General features: G+C 48.3%; 1 protein-coding gene across 1 annotated transcript in view; it reads right to left on the bottom strand.

The window, feature by feature from the left end:
* LOC144829159 (leukocyte elastase inhibitor-like) overlaps positions 1 to 12,495 on the bottom strand; it is a 415,450-nt gene that overhangs the window by 311,907 nt on the left and 91,048 nt on the right. Inside the window, exon 4 of the mRNA XM_078688016.1 lies at positions 11,075 to 11,248. The gene's annotated coding sequence lies outside the window, so the exon portion shown is untranslated. The remainder of the gene's footprint in view (positions 1 to 11,074; positions 11,249 to 12,495) is intronic.

Genomic DNA, 12,495 nt, shown 5'->3' with positions numbered 1-12,495 from the left:
TATAAGAGTTTTAAGTCAGAGTGTTACCCATTAACTGACGAATGGGTCTTTTACATTTTTATTCCACCAAGCAAGCATCAACGGACAATTTGTAAGCCCACTTCACTAGCCCACTTCACTATCAGTTACGGCATTCCTTCAATAGGAGCACGTTCACACACAACATAGTTCCCTTCAGTGCCAGAATTACTAAGTACTTTTTGGAGAACCCAAAAATATTTTTGTCTTCATGCAAAGTTTTATTTAGTTTTTATAAGGACCCCGGCAGCTCTCTGAACAATAAAGCTTCACAAAAACCATGACAGAACAAGAGTTGCCAAAAGGCTGGTGGCCAACGCCAGACTTTTTGGCTTTGCCAATACTTGTTTTCTTTCCTTGCAGATTTCAGGCCCAGCTGGGTTTCCAACTGAGTTGCCAAAAACAAGTAAGAGCAAAGCCTGGGCAGAGTTTTTACATCTAAAACTGAAACCAGAATGGACCAAGTCTGGATGCCCCTTATCTTCACTAAAGCATCAAAGATTTCCACAAAGCCTTTTTAAACAGAAACGCACTTACTTAAATAAATTGCAATGCTTTATGGCATTAGATACACTGGAAGCAAACATGCAGTTGTATTTCCTCTCCACTGTAATTAACCAGCATGTGCAATGACAAGGCTGTTTTTTTCAGTGGCTAGACCAATAGAATGCAGCCCTCTCTCTTAACTCTGATTGGCTGCTGCCAACCAATCAAGGTGAAGGGGTGTTTCATAACATTAAAAGTGTTTTGGTATAACTGAGGGATGAGGAATGCGAAATGGAGGTTATGGATGAGAAGTAGGGATGATGCATATTTGATGAGAAGTAGGGGTGTCAGATGAAAACTAGAGATAACAAGTAGGGATTAGGAGCGAGGAATAAGGAGGTCCTAAAATGAATGCTGTAGAAGGCTAGCAATTCACTACGTCCGCACAGGCAACATTTACAACACATTTTTCTGATCAGATTGCAAAAACAGATGTGGATCCTGTTCACACAGGGAGAAACAAGTCCTAAATTGCTTTTGGTTCAGTGAGGACCTGGCCTGGCAGCTCTGGCTGGACTGTTCCCATGAGGAGCAGGGTCAAGTATGATTTGCATATGGCTGGGGTCAAACTGAGGTGGCACGGTGAGTAAACGAACAATGGGTTTGGATGCTACCCGAGTGCACGCCCAGCCGTTAGCCAAATAGCAAGCATTCTTTCCATCACCTTTTGAGTTTGATGTCATTGCTTCACAAAGATCAAACAACTATTCTACTTTAAATTGTGACGGATTCCTATTAGTAGCTAGAATGGCCGTGGTAGACTATATATGTTACTAATTTAACATACATTCCCAATAAGGTGTTGACTTCACCCACAGATAGGTGTGCTTGCTCTACAAGGAAGGCCGTGGATTTGGTGGTGGGTAGAAGGCAAGGGATTCGCCATCATAAAGAGTGCAGAGAAGCAAGAGATAGTTGCCTGCCTCCTGTTGGAGTGCATGGACACAGTGGGGGGGGACACATGGAAGTTGGGTGGGCAGGCATGGATAATGTACAGAGAAGATGGGGGGGGTGAAAATCTGATTTCATTTTAGAGCTCCTGACATTCTCATACTGAAGATGTGTGGGTTTAAATAACCACAATGTGGAGGTCTGGAAGAGGTGGCAGTGGGACTAGAGACCAGGAGTAACAATGGAGCTGTAAGATGGATGAACACAAATGGAGGTGGTACAAGGGAGTGGTGTGGTGTTCAAGAACGATGAAACCCAAGAAGTGAGGCACACAGTGGGTGGGGGAACGGGTGGCAGTGGAATGAGTGCCTGGGAAAGAACCCAATAACATAAGCCTGGACGAATCAAAACAAGGACACAGCGTGGGGAGAAGGAGAGAAAGCACAATTGGGCACTGAAAGCGTAACGGCAAGAAGGTGATAGGACACGAAGCAACAAGACAAGGAAAGAACATGGGTATTTATAAGGATTGGATGGAGCACCATGAAGCTGATGGAAGACTAGCTCATACAGGTCCTCACGGAGAGGTTATAAAGGCCGGAGCTTTACTGTTCATTGCACATCACTAAAGTCAAGTTTTAGTGGCATTGGTAGAATCTTCCCTGAGAGACTGAGGAGGTAAAAGATACTGAAACACAAGAAGCAAGCTGGTACTGAGACAAGTCATTGGAAGCAAGGAGCTGGGAGATGGAACATGGTATGGGTTAGCTGGAAGGGTGGACTAGGTAGGAGGACCTGAGCTTGCTGGAACGATAGGAGACACAAATATGTAAAAAAGGAGAAGTTAAATAAGGGGTAGAGAAGCAGCTACAGAGACATGAGCAGCTGGGACAGAGGTTTAACGACCAGGAACAAGTGGAGAGACTAGAACAGCTGTGATGAGGTGGGTGCTGGACACACGAAAAATATACCAAGGACACAGTCGTCTCTGTCAGTAAACTTGTAATCTTTTTCCTAGAAAGTTACAATTCATAGAGTGCAATTCAGGTTAATAAAAACTCCAGCGAGAAGTTCATAAAAAGGTGAACTAATTTTCACCCGGGTAACGAGATAAAATGCAGACTTCAACATGCTCAACTATTTTACAACATCCTCTTTAAATAGAGCTTTCAAAAGGCCATGAAGGCGGCAGGGAGTGGCAGACAGCAATTTCTATTCTGCCCGCCACAAACTGTCCCACAAGCAAATCTGCTTATTGACTCATCGTTATAAAGGGGGAAAAACGACTGTTACATGTGTGCAATGCAGACCACATTCCAGGTCAATACCACTCCCTTTCCAAGGAACACAATGAAAAGCTTTTTGGCTGAATCCAGCAAGTAAAATGCAATTTCATGGCAAGGCTAAGTCAGAGGCTTAGGGCATGGCAGCTAAAAGCAAGATTTCCATAGGGACAGTTTTATACAAACAATATAATAGTAACTAATGGCATGAGCTTGAATATATATAGCTACACATCCTGTACAGTAGAACTTTTAAGGAAAAAGGAGCTTCTATATTGTTGTAACATCTTACAAACATGATTTCACCAAAAAGAAGGATTTCAACTTGCAAATATTTCCTGGAAACGTAACTGCAAGGAAAGACGTGTATTATAAGGTGTGGTTGTGCAATATCACCGTGTAATACACGCAAAATACCATCTAGAGTCTGGTCAGGTTTGTTTGTAAAACCTTAAGTTCTTCCGTGGGTAGCTGTGGCTTCCAAAAAAAGGAACAAGTGTAAAGCATTTAGAAGTACCAAAACAATGAAATAAGAAATCCACACAACACAAAGGAAATCGGACACTAATTTACAAAACTAGATCTTATTTTCATGAACTGTTGGACACCAAAACAAACAAAATCCAGCAGAGGGTTCTAGAAATATAGATTTTTAATTACAAATTCCAACAAGCAGTGCTAGTCACAAAGTTTGGAAACTTTGATTAATCTTTAAGACTTGTGTTCGGCTGCTCCGGCCTGCTTTGAGCAACCAATTACATCAGGGGAAGCTCATGGGGACAAATAAAGAGTAGCAGGATGATTACCTTGTCACCAAAGCAGTCTCAAGTCTAATTCCAGGTTTAACGGGCAAACTGCCTTAGACTTCAATGGAGTAGTTCCGATGCAAGGGATACAGGATGCTGAAGATGCAGTAAGATGCCGTGCGGTCGACGGGAGCTTCCTTGGGCTATTCCTCAGTCCACAGGCCAGGTGGGGTGACTTTTACCACAGGGGTCAATGTCCCTCGAAAGCCTCTTTGGTCTAGCAAAAGTACAGTTGCCACTGGACTACTGGTCTCCAGTCACAGCAGTTCCCTTTGGTGACAGCAATTGTCCGTCTTGGGTGACCAAACTGCACTCAGATGACTCTCCCAGGTCTTGGTCATCCGGACTACACATTGGCGGTCAGAGTCAAACAAGCAATTGTGGCTACTGACCGGATAGAACGGGCTTCTTCAGCCTTTGTGGCTCTAGAACTAACAAATTCAGGTAGCTTTCTCTTGGAGTTCACCATCACTGTCAGGCTCAGGAGTGAATTTTCTATGATCTAGGAGCCACAGTCTGCTCTTCGCTAGCCCAAGGATTAGCAGGCGCAGTCCAGCTGTTGTTGCAGCCTATAATTCCAGGTCCATGGAACAGCAAGGCAGCCCGTCTTCAGGCCTCACTTCAGCCCAGAGGTCATCGTAGGTCTGAGTGTCAGGAGTGCCTTATTTATGTCCAGAAAGTGCCTTCTGGGATGTGGCGGTCACTAGCCTATGTGCTACCGGAACTTTTCTCTCTGAAGTGCATTATGCTGCATACTCCCAAGATGGCAGACCCTTCTCTCGGTGTGTGGAGCTTTGTACCCATCATAGAGGTGTGGTTACGAGGGGTGTGGCTTAAGCGCCGATGTAGGTGGAAGCGGGACTCCGGAGCTCCTCCGCGCCCGCCTCTCTCCGACCCATATCCTGACCCCCGGCTCGAGCCCCGGACCTCCATGTGCACATAGGAGGGTCTAGGGAGCACAGGGGATGAACTTGGCGGCCCTGGAAGCCCTGTGGCTGCCTGAAACAGACTCTCTACACGGAGCGGAGTGACCGGAGTGGCGAGCGCCCAAAATGGCGGCTGGTGTCCCTGCCTGCTCTGCCTGACAGAGAGGAGCTAACGGAGGCGGGGAGCACAGGAGGGCAGAAGAAATAGCCCACATTGCGGCGGAGGTCCCCCAACGTTGAGGGAGGTAGGGGGCACCGCCTGGCATCGTGGTGTAGGAGCGACCGGGAGGGCGACGAAATATCGAGCTGCCTGACCCCAAGATGGCGCCGCCCGCGTGACGGAGGCTGCCCTGGCTCTAACGGCTACGGAGACCCCGGGCCATCGTTGCGAGGTGGGCCTGCCCTGCTGCTGTGGCGGAGACCCCGGTGCCCCTGGCCTGGGGAGAGGGGCACCCGATTCCTCTACAGGCCGGCGGAGAGCTGCCTTCGGCGGTGGGACACACGGAGACGACAGGGCTTGCCGTTCGCCTCAGAGAGGCTCCCGGGCCGATCGAGCTGAGGGAACACTGCCTGGCCAGGGGCGGCGGACTACTGGGCGCCCGCGGGCTAGAGGCTGACCTGGGACTAGTATTCGGAGGCGCCGAATAAACTGCGACTCCCCGGAGAGAGGGGGCTCGCCCTACGTCTGGAGCGGAGATCCTGGTGCCCCCCTCTTCCTGGGGGAGCGACGCCCATTCCCTGAGTTTGCTGGCTGCCTGGAGCCCCGCCTGGAGAGGGGCGCGGAGGTGAGGGGGTGCCGACCGCCTACAGTGGGGCCGGGATAACGACAGACGGTGCTTTGAGTCCCTGGGGATCACAGAAGAGGCACACAAGACTTGCCACTCGGCAGAATGGTGAGAGGAGGCAAAAAGAAGGGCTTTGAAGCACTGAAACTGGATGACCCGGGTCACCCCTTGGAGGAAGATGTGCCGGCGCCTGGCCCGGGGAGCTCGACCCGCCCACGAGATCCGTCCTTGGGTGATATTATGCAGGCGATAGTAGCGTCACGGGAAGCTCTTGAAAAACGGATAGACACCATCGGGTCGGACCTGTCCCTCTTGAAGGACGACCACAGGAAGCTGAAGGAGCGAGTGACGACCTCGGAGGTAACCCTGAAGGACCTACCTGGGGATGTGGCTACTCTGAGAGCATCTCTGGCGGAGGTGGTGCAGAAAGTTTGGGTGCTGGAACACGGCGCTTAATATACGACGGCTCCTGCATGTCTTGGAGGCTGACACCTATGACGGGGATGAGGCGGTGGTGTTCGCAGTTGACATGGAGAAGGCCTTTGACAGCCTGGAATGGCCTTACCTTTTCCATGTCATGTGCACAATGGGACTAGGCGAGGGCTTCGTAGATTGGACGATACTGCTCTACCGCAACGCAACGGCGAGGGTCCGGACTGGAAGAATTATCTCTGAGATGTGGGCGGTGGGTAGGGGCACCCTATCGGGTGCCCTCTCTCCCCCCTATTGTTTGCCATAGCGGTTGAACCCCTTGCGGCGCGAGCCCGGCTGGGACAGGCATATCAGGGGTTGGATGTCTATGGACAGGTACACCACATCGCATTGATGACCTGCTGATGTTCTTGGCTGACTCGGCTGCCTCTCTGCGAGGAGCTACGTCCCTCCTACAATCATTGAGCAGGGTGTCCGGCCTCCGGATGAACTGGACGAAGTCCTACCTGTTCCCGACCCGCCCACGTAGAGTGTGTCCGCAGTCCACGGACGGGGTGACATGGGAGGAGAGGAGTCTTCGCTACCTAGGTACCTCGATCTTCCATGATAAGGAAGACATCCTTGAGGGCCATATTGGGTCGGCGATCAGGCTAACTAAGGCGAACTTCGACTTCTGGAGCACGCTCCCATTGTCACTAATGGGGAGGGTGACGCTCCTTAAGATGGTGACCCTGCCGCGACTGCTCTATTTTTTCAGGACACTCCCGATCTGGATCCCGGCGAGCTACTTCCGCCGACTGAAGTCGATGGTGATTGGCTTTCTGTGGGGGGCGGGCAGGCGCAGGGTGGCGCACATTACACTTCTCCGTCCTAGAGCAGAAGGAGGACTAGCGGTGCCAGACTACGAGCTATACTACCTGGCGGCTCAGCTGCAGTGGCTGACACAATGGGTTGCGAGAGCCAGGAGAGGGGAGGACGGATCAGGGGAGCCGGCGGGACCGGTTCAGGTGCTATCCCGGATTGTTCTGGGACTCCCGATGGGAGATTTCCACCTCACTCAGGAATTTGCGACGGCCCGGAAATGTTGGAATAGATCTCTCCAGAGGGGCCGTATCGCAGTCCCGTACGCACCTGAGATCCCGCTCAAGCTGTGCGGGGCACTCCCGCATGGGGGCTCATGGCACAGATTGGAAAGCTGGGAACTGCAGGGGCTGACGTCCATGGGGGACCTTTATGAGAATGGTGTGCTGCTGCCTTTTGACCTCTTGAGAGAACGCTTTGAACTGGCAGGGGGGGGGGGGGACTTCCTCCTTCATGCGGCACTGACAACGGCAATCCGCAAGCATTGGAAAACGGGCATGACGGAACCGCCACGGTCTTTGGGGTGCCAATACGTAGTGATGATGACGGGGACGGTCAAAGCGGTTACGTGCCTGTATAGGCGCATGGTCTCGGAGGCTATCGCCCCACTGCTGTCTCTGAAGGCAAAATGGGAGGCTGACCTGATGACGGAGATCCCTGAGGAGGCGTGGTCTAGCATAGTGGCACGGGCCCGGAACGGGACGCGCAACGCTAGGTTTCAGCTGGTGCACTTTTATGTCCTGCATAGGGCCTACCTGACTCCTGACAAACTACATAAGTATTTCCCGACCCATCCGGCGGACTTGGCTGATTTCCAGCACATGTTCTGGTCCTGTCCAGAGTTAAGTTCCTTCTGGCAGGAGGTAGTGGATAGCCTAAAGGAGGTTACGGAGAGGGACTTGCAATTCACCATGGCGCACTGCATCCTACATTGGTTCCCACACACATCAAAGAACAAAATTACTAGCAAGTTTCTGGACCTGGGTCTACTTTTAGCAAAACGTGCCATAACATCCCAATGGAAGGCGAGTAGGGGCCCCACTGTAGAGAGATGGAAAGCTGAGCTTAAAAAATGGGCCCGGTGTGAGGGGGACCTCCGTTTGCAGGCTGCGCTTCGAGCAGGCACTGACACTGCTCTGGAGAGGGCCAGGGCATGGGAGAAGTTGGTCTTAGACCTCACTCTTTTGGACCTCGATGATGAAGACACACCCGCACATAGCCCTGCTCCGGCACGCCGCTGCCTGGGGTGGTGTTGACCTAGCCTCCCTCCCTTGTTTCCCTACTTCCTACGTGATGACTGGCAGTTTTTGTTGATTACTCCTGATGGTCTGTTTCGGGTCTGGTTTAGTCGGGATGGATGCAAGCTCGCACTGGTGGTACTTTGGCACGCCTGGGGGGGAGGGGGGCAAGGAGAGGGGCGGGAGGGGTAGGACTAGGAGAGGGGGTTGGGAGAGAGGGGCGGGAGGGGGGATGTTGTTCAGGGATGGAGGGGAGGGACTAGCTGGTTTGTTAAGGAATTCCGGCAATGGGGGGGGGGGGGGGGGGGGGGGGGGATGAGAGGACCGAAAAGCAGCCCTGCCATCTTCCGGACAACTGGTTGTCGCTGAGTCATACTGTCTTCTCCAGCTCATGACTTTCTCCGTTATTGCGCCGCTCGACCCCCGGGGTGTGAGCTAAATGGCTGTGTGACACATACACTGGAGATTCATGCTTATAAAGGGCAACGGTTGGAATGGTATACATGATCTGCTTGTACTACCTATTTTGCTGCAATAAAAAGATATTTACAAAAAACAAATAGAGGTGTGGTTACCTCAGGGAGATAATTTGTCTCCCCTCTCTGCCCCCAGACGCCAACCTGTCGACCTCAACAAAAGAGCAGCCCCTCTCGCATGTCCACCAGTTGCTCTTCAAAGGTGGCTTACCTTTGAATGTTGCATTTAGGGCTCACACCTGATGTACCTTCCTGCCTGGGGGAGGTGACACCTCTTCGAACGGAAGGCCTCTATGGTGCCCACTTCTGGGAGTCCGGGTTAAACAATAATGGGGTGACCCTGTGTCCCTCAGAACCTGGGTAAGGATATATGAACAAAAACAATGTTTGTCCGGTTTGACAATTATTTCTTATGAATATGTTTAGTGTTTATACGCTATTCTCTAAAGTCTTCAAAAATTCATAACTCTGCTGTCTTGACATATGGAACACATTGCAAATAGTAACATACGTGACACCAATTGCTGAATACTCTTGTTTTATATCAATTGAATCATTCCTATAATATCTACACATTTATAAATACAGGCTGTCAATACAAGGTGAGGTTTCTAAGTGATGTGTGATAGAGTGACATTTGTGCTCAGTGCTACGTTTTAGTGCACAATATATCTGTGATTATAAAATATGTACATGAAGTTTAAGGAAAAACACAATTAATCAGTTACCTATATATTAATTTGTTTTTGGATTCAGAGCCATGGTCAATCTGGACCGCGTAGAATCGTCGACGTTTCAACCCGAACATGCGCTATTAAATAGTCAAGGCGGGTCTACATCAGGACAGAAATGGGGGTTAGGGATGACAGCCCACAAAGAACCAGAGTAATTCCTCGTTAATCAGTCATCATGGGATACCTGGTGGTTAGATCATGTATGATCTTGGCACAGGTGATGTAGATCAAATTAATGGATTGCCAGAGTGGTGAATCTAAAGGTCTTAGAAGTGGCAGCAAACAGTGATTCAATGCTACAGCGCGAGAACAGGCAGGAGTCCGACAGCTGCAGACTCCTGCCTGTTCTCACTCTTAATTATTTCTAATGAAAATATTCATAAGAAATAATTGTCAAACATGCCAGAACCATTGCTTTTGTTCACACTTCTGGGAGTCGTTCACACTTCTCCCCAAGATGGGAGAAGGAAGACTTGTGGCCAGCATCTGACCACTGAAGAAATTGGGCAACAGACTGACAACTTTCTAAAAGTCACTTATACTTGAAAACGTTATATTAAATTAGTTTTGGGCATCAAGTCAGGTTTCATTTTTTTAAGATCTTGATTAACTGAATCTGCATTAACTGACGTTTGCTCTGTTTTTGTAATCCTTACTCCACCTTGAAGCTTACCACTTGTTTGGGAGGTAGCTCTGGGACCATTTGTACTTCTGAACCATAATTTTGGAAGGCGCTCAGGTAGTTCTTAGTTGGTTGCCCCGCCTATTTAATCTTGGCCAGGACATGGATGCTCAGCCTATGTACAGTCTGCAACTTTAAACTGCTTAATCACTTTTGCACATTAAAACTTGAATTAGGATTGCATTTGTAATTTCATCAAGTCTGCATGTTTTAATTTTTTTAAAGAACTTGATGAATTATATCTGCATTAACTGATGTTTACTCGGTTTATGTGATCCTCAATTAAACTTAGAGCTTACCATTCATTTTGTTGGGAGCTCTGCCCATTTTTACTCTTTGAAAGTATCCCTTCTGAACCACCATTTTGGGAGGTGCTCTAGTTGGTCCTGGCCACGGAGTAGATGCAAGCTGAGGGCACCCCACCAGCACACCAATGGCAAGCCCTTCTGCACCCAGCCTAGACCAGCACTCTGCTGGGAAATATTCCTACTCGCCCAATGAACTCCGAGCACTTCCCTCAGTGAGTCTCCCTATTAGCCTCCTAACATTAATGAATCAAAAAAACTTGGCCTTTTTAGCTTCAGGCTGTCACTCTCTTTTTGCAAACCAGCAGAGACCTAATTAAACGCAGAGAACTCACACAGGAGCCTTTCCTCTAACTCGTTATGTCGCTTTATTACTGTATCTGTGGTTCATTTTAACACACGATTAGCGGTTAAGCACAAATTGGAGATTTTTAACTTGCTGGACACAGGCAGTCAATCTGACATTTTACTCCTTTCCGAAACGTGTTTAGCAGATGAATCCACTCCTGGTAGTTTAGGAGCTCAATCAGATAGGTATACCATTCTGCAATCTAACAGGCAGTCAGGCAAGATCGGATAGGAGTGGTCACCATTCTTCTTTTTAAATGTCATACCTAGTCCCCCTCCGCCCCCCACTGCCACAATATTCCTGAAACTGACCTTCAAGCTATAAAACTGGAGTTTATTATTCAGTCACTGGTTTGAATGCTTACATATCGAACTCCAAATGATGTGTCGACCGGTTAGGGTCTGTGCACAACAAAGAGATTGTCCCCTTTCCCTGAAATAACTGTCTGTACCTTTGTGTTCTTGTATACTCCGTATTGCATGTGTTAAATTCACGCTTTCAGGTATTGTCGTGTTTGTTAAGTTATTATTGCCAAAATGCTGGGTTTGCTTTTGCCAAAGCTTCTTGTTCATTTGTTGTTACGTGTGGTTTGTTGCCGTTATAGCCCTCTCGTACACAAGTTTGCATATTAATTAAGCGCTGCACGTCTTCCATGGTTACACGTGCAGCGCTTGTGAACCGCACCCATCGCTGCCTATAAAAGACAGCCCCGAGCGTTAACAGTTGCTTGTGCACGTCCTACCTTCCCGCTTACCTGAAGATTCCGCTCCTAGACTCCTCCGGTCCTGGGTTTTTCTGTTCGGGCCCTTCTCCTCTTCCAACCTGCATCTCTCCCTTGAGGCTGGATCCGGCTCCGATTTCCTTTTGCTGTTTCCGGCGATCCTTGGTTCCGGTCCCCCTCCAAAAGGAGAACGACCTGAAACAAAAAAGACAAAGACAAGGTTAGCAAGCAAGATTTACCCACGATTGCCAAGTAAGTTATTTATCATTCTTTTTCAAAGACTTTTCCTGAAGACAGTTCAAGGATACCGGCACAGACATATTTGGTATTATCTTTGCTGGGACATTGTTGCTAAGACTATCATTTGGAAGCGATATAAGGCGCATATCCAGAACAGAAACTGCTTTTCCTTCCTGATTGTTGGAAAGACTTACACGCTGTGTTTTGACTTAAGAATACAGCGCATCATATTTAAAGATTTTGAGAACATTATTGTGTGCTGCTTTGGGAGCACGTTTAAAGTGAGTTGAGACGCAAAACTGCTAGCCTCATCAGTATTCTAAATGTTTATGCATGACATATGTTAAACTTAACGGTGATTCTTTTTACTTAAGTAGAATATCGCACCCTGTATGAAAACCCTGCCTGGGAGCAGAAAGACCAGGAACAGAGGTACATGCATGATTAGAGAATTGTGAAAACTAGTAGGAGAGAGCTAAATCGTAGACTAGGGATAGGCTATACTTATATGTCATATTGTTTATGTTTCAAATAGGTACAACACCCAGCTCATCTGAACTCCAGTATAAGCCTCAGCGGGAGCAGTGTTCTCTCTTTTTGTTATTTTATCCACTTCCCCCTTCCCTTGAGCTTCTTTTCTTAGCTCACTGTAATTAATCAGAGTGCTGGAATCAGAGGTTTCAGGGTGGGTACGAACTGTCTTCAAAATCCAACAGAACTATCTGGATACTCAGGTGAGCCGGAGCTTGACAGAAGCACAAGTCTTAAAACTCATAGTTCTGTTGGACGATGAATTCAGGGGAAGAAACAGAAGGCATAGACGCCACTGATATGGCGCAAGCCTTAAATGAGGATTTAGTTCATAATGAATCAGTGACAGGGCTGTTACAAAGAATGCAGGTTGAGTTGGATAAATTAAATTTAGAAAATGCAACCTTACGACAGGATTTGATTAGGTATAAACCTCGGGAGGCCCATTGGGAAACAATCTTTTGCCCTTTGTTTAAAGACTCTTCCGAAACAGGTGCTAGGTCTAAAAACACAACTATTAATTTCTCTCCTCCTCTAGAGGTAACGGTCAATGTTCCAAATGCAGTGCCCTTAGCTGCGCCAGAGCGCTTCCATGGAGATAGTAATAAGTTTCATGTTTTCTTAAACCAGTGTCAATTGCATTTTGTTTGTAAGCCACAACCATTTCCCAC

The sequence above is a fragment of the Lissotriton helveticus genome, chromosome 4_1, assembly GCF_964261635.1.
Source record: "Lissotriton helveticus chromosome 4_1, aLisHel1.1, whole genome shotgun sequence".
Lineage (NCBI taxonomy): Eukaryota > Metazoa > Chordata > Amphibia > Caudata > Salamandridae > Lissotriton > Lissotriton helveticus.
This window is presented reverse-complemented; position numbering and strand designations above follow the sequence as displayed.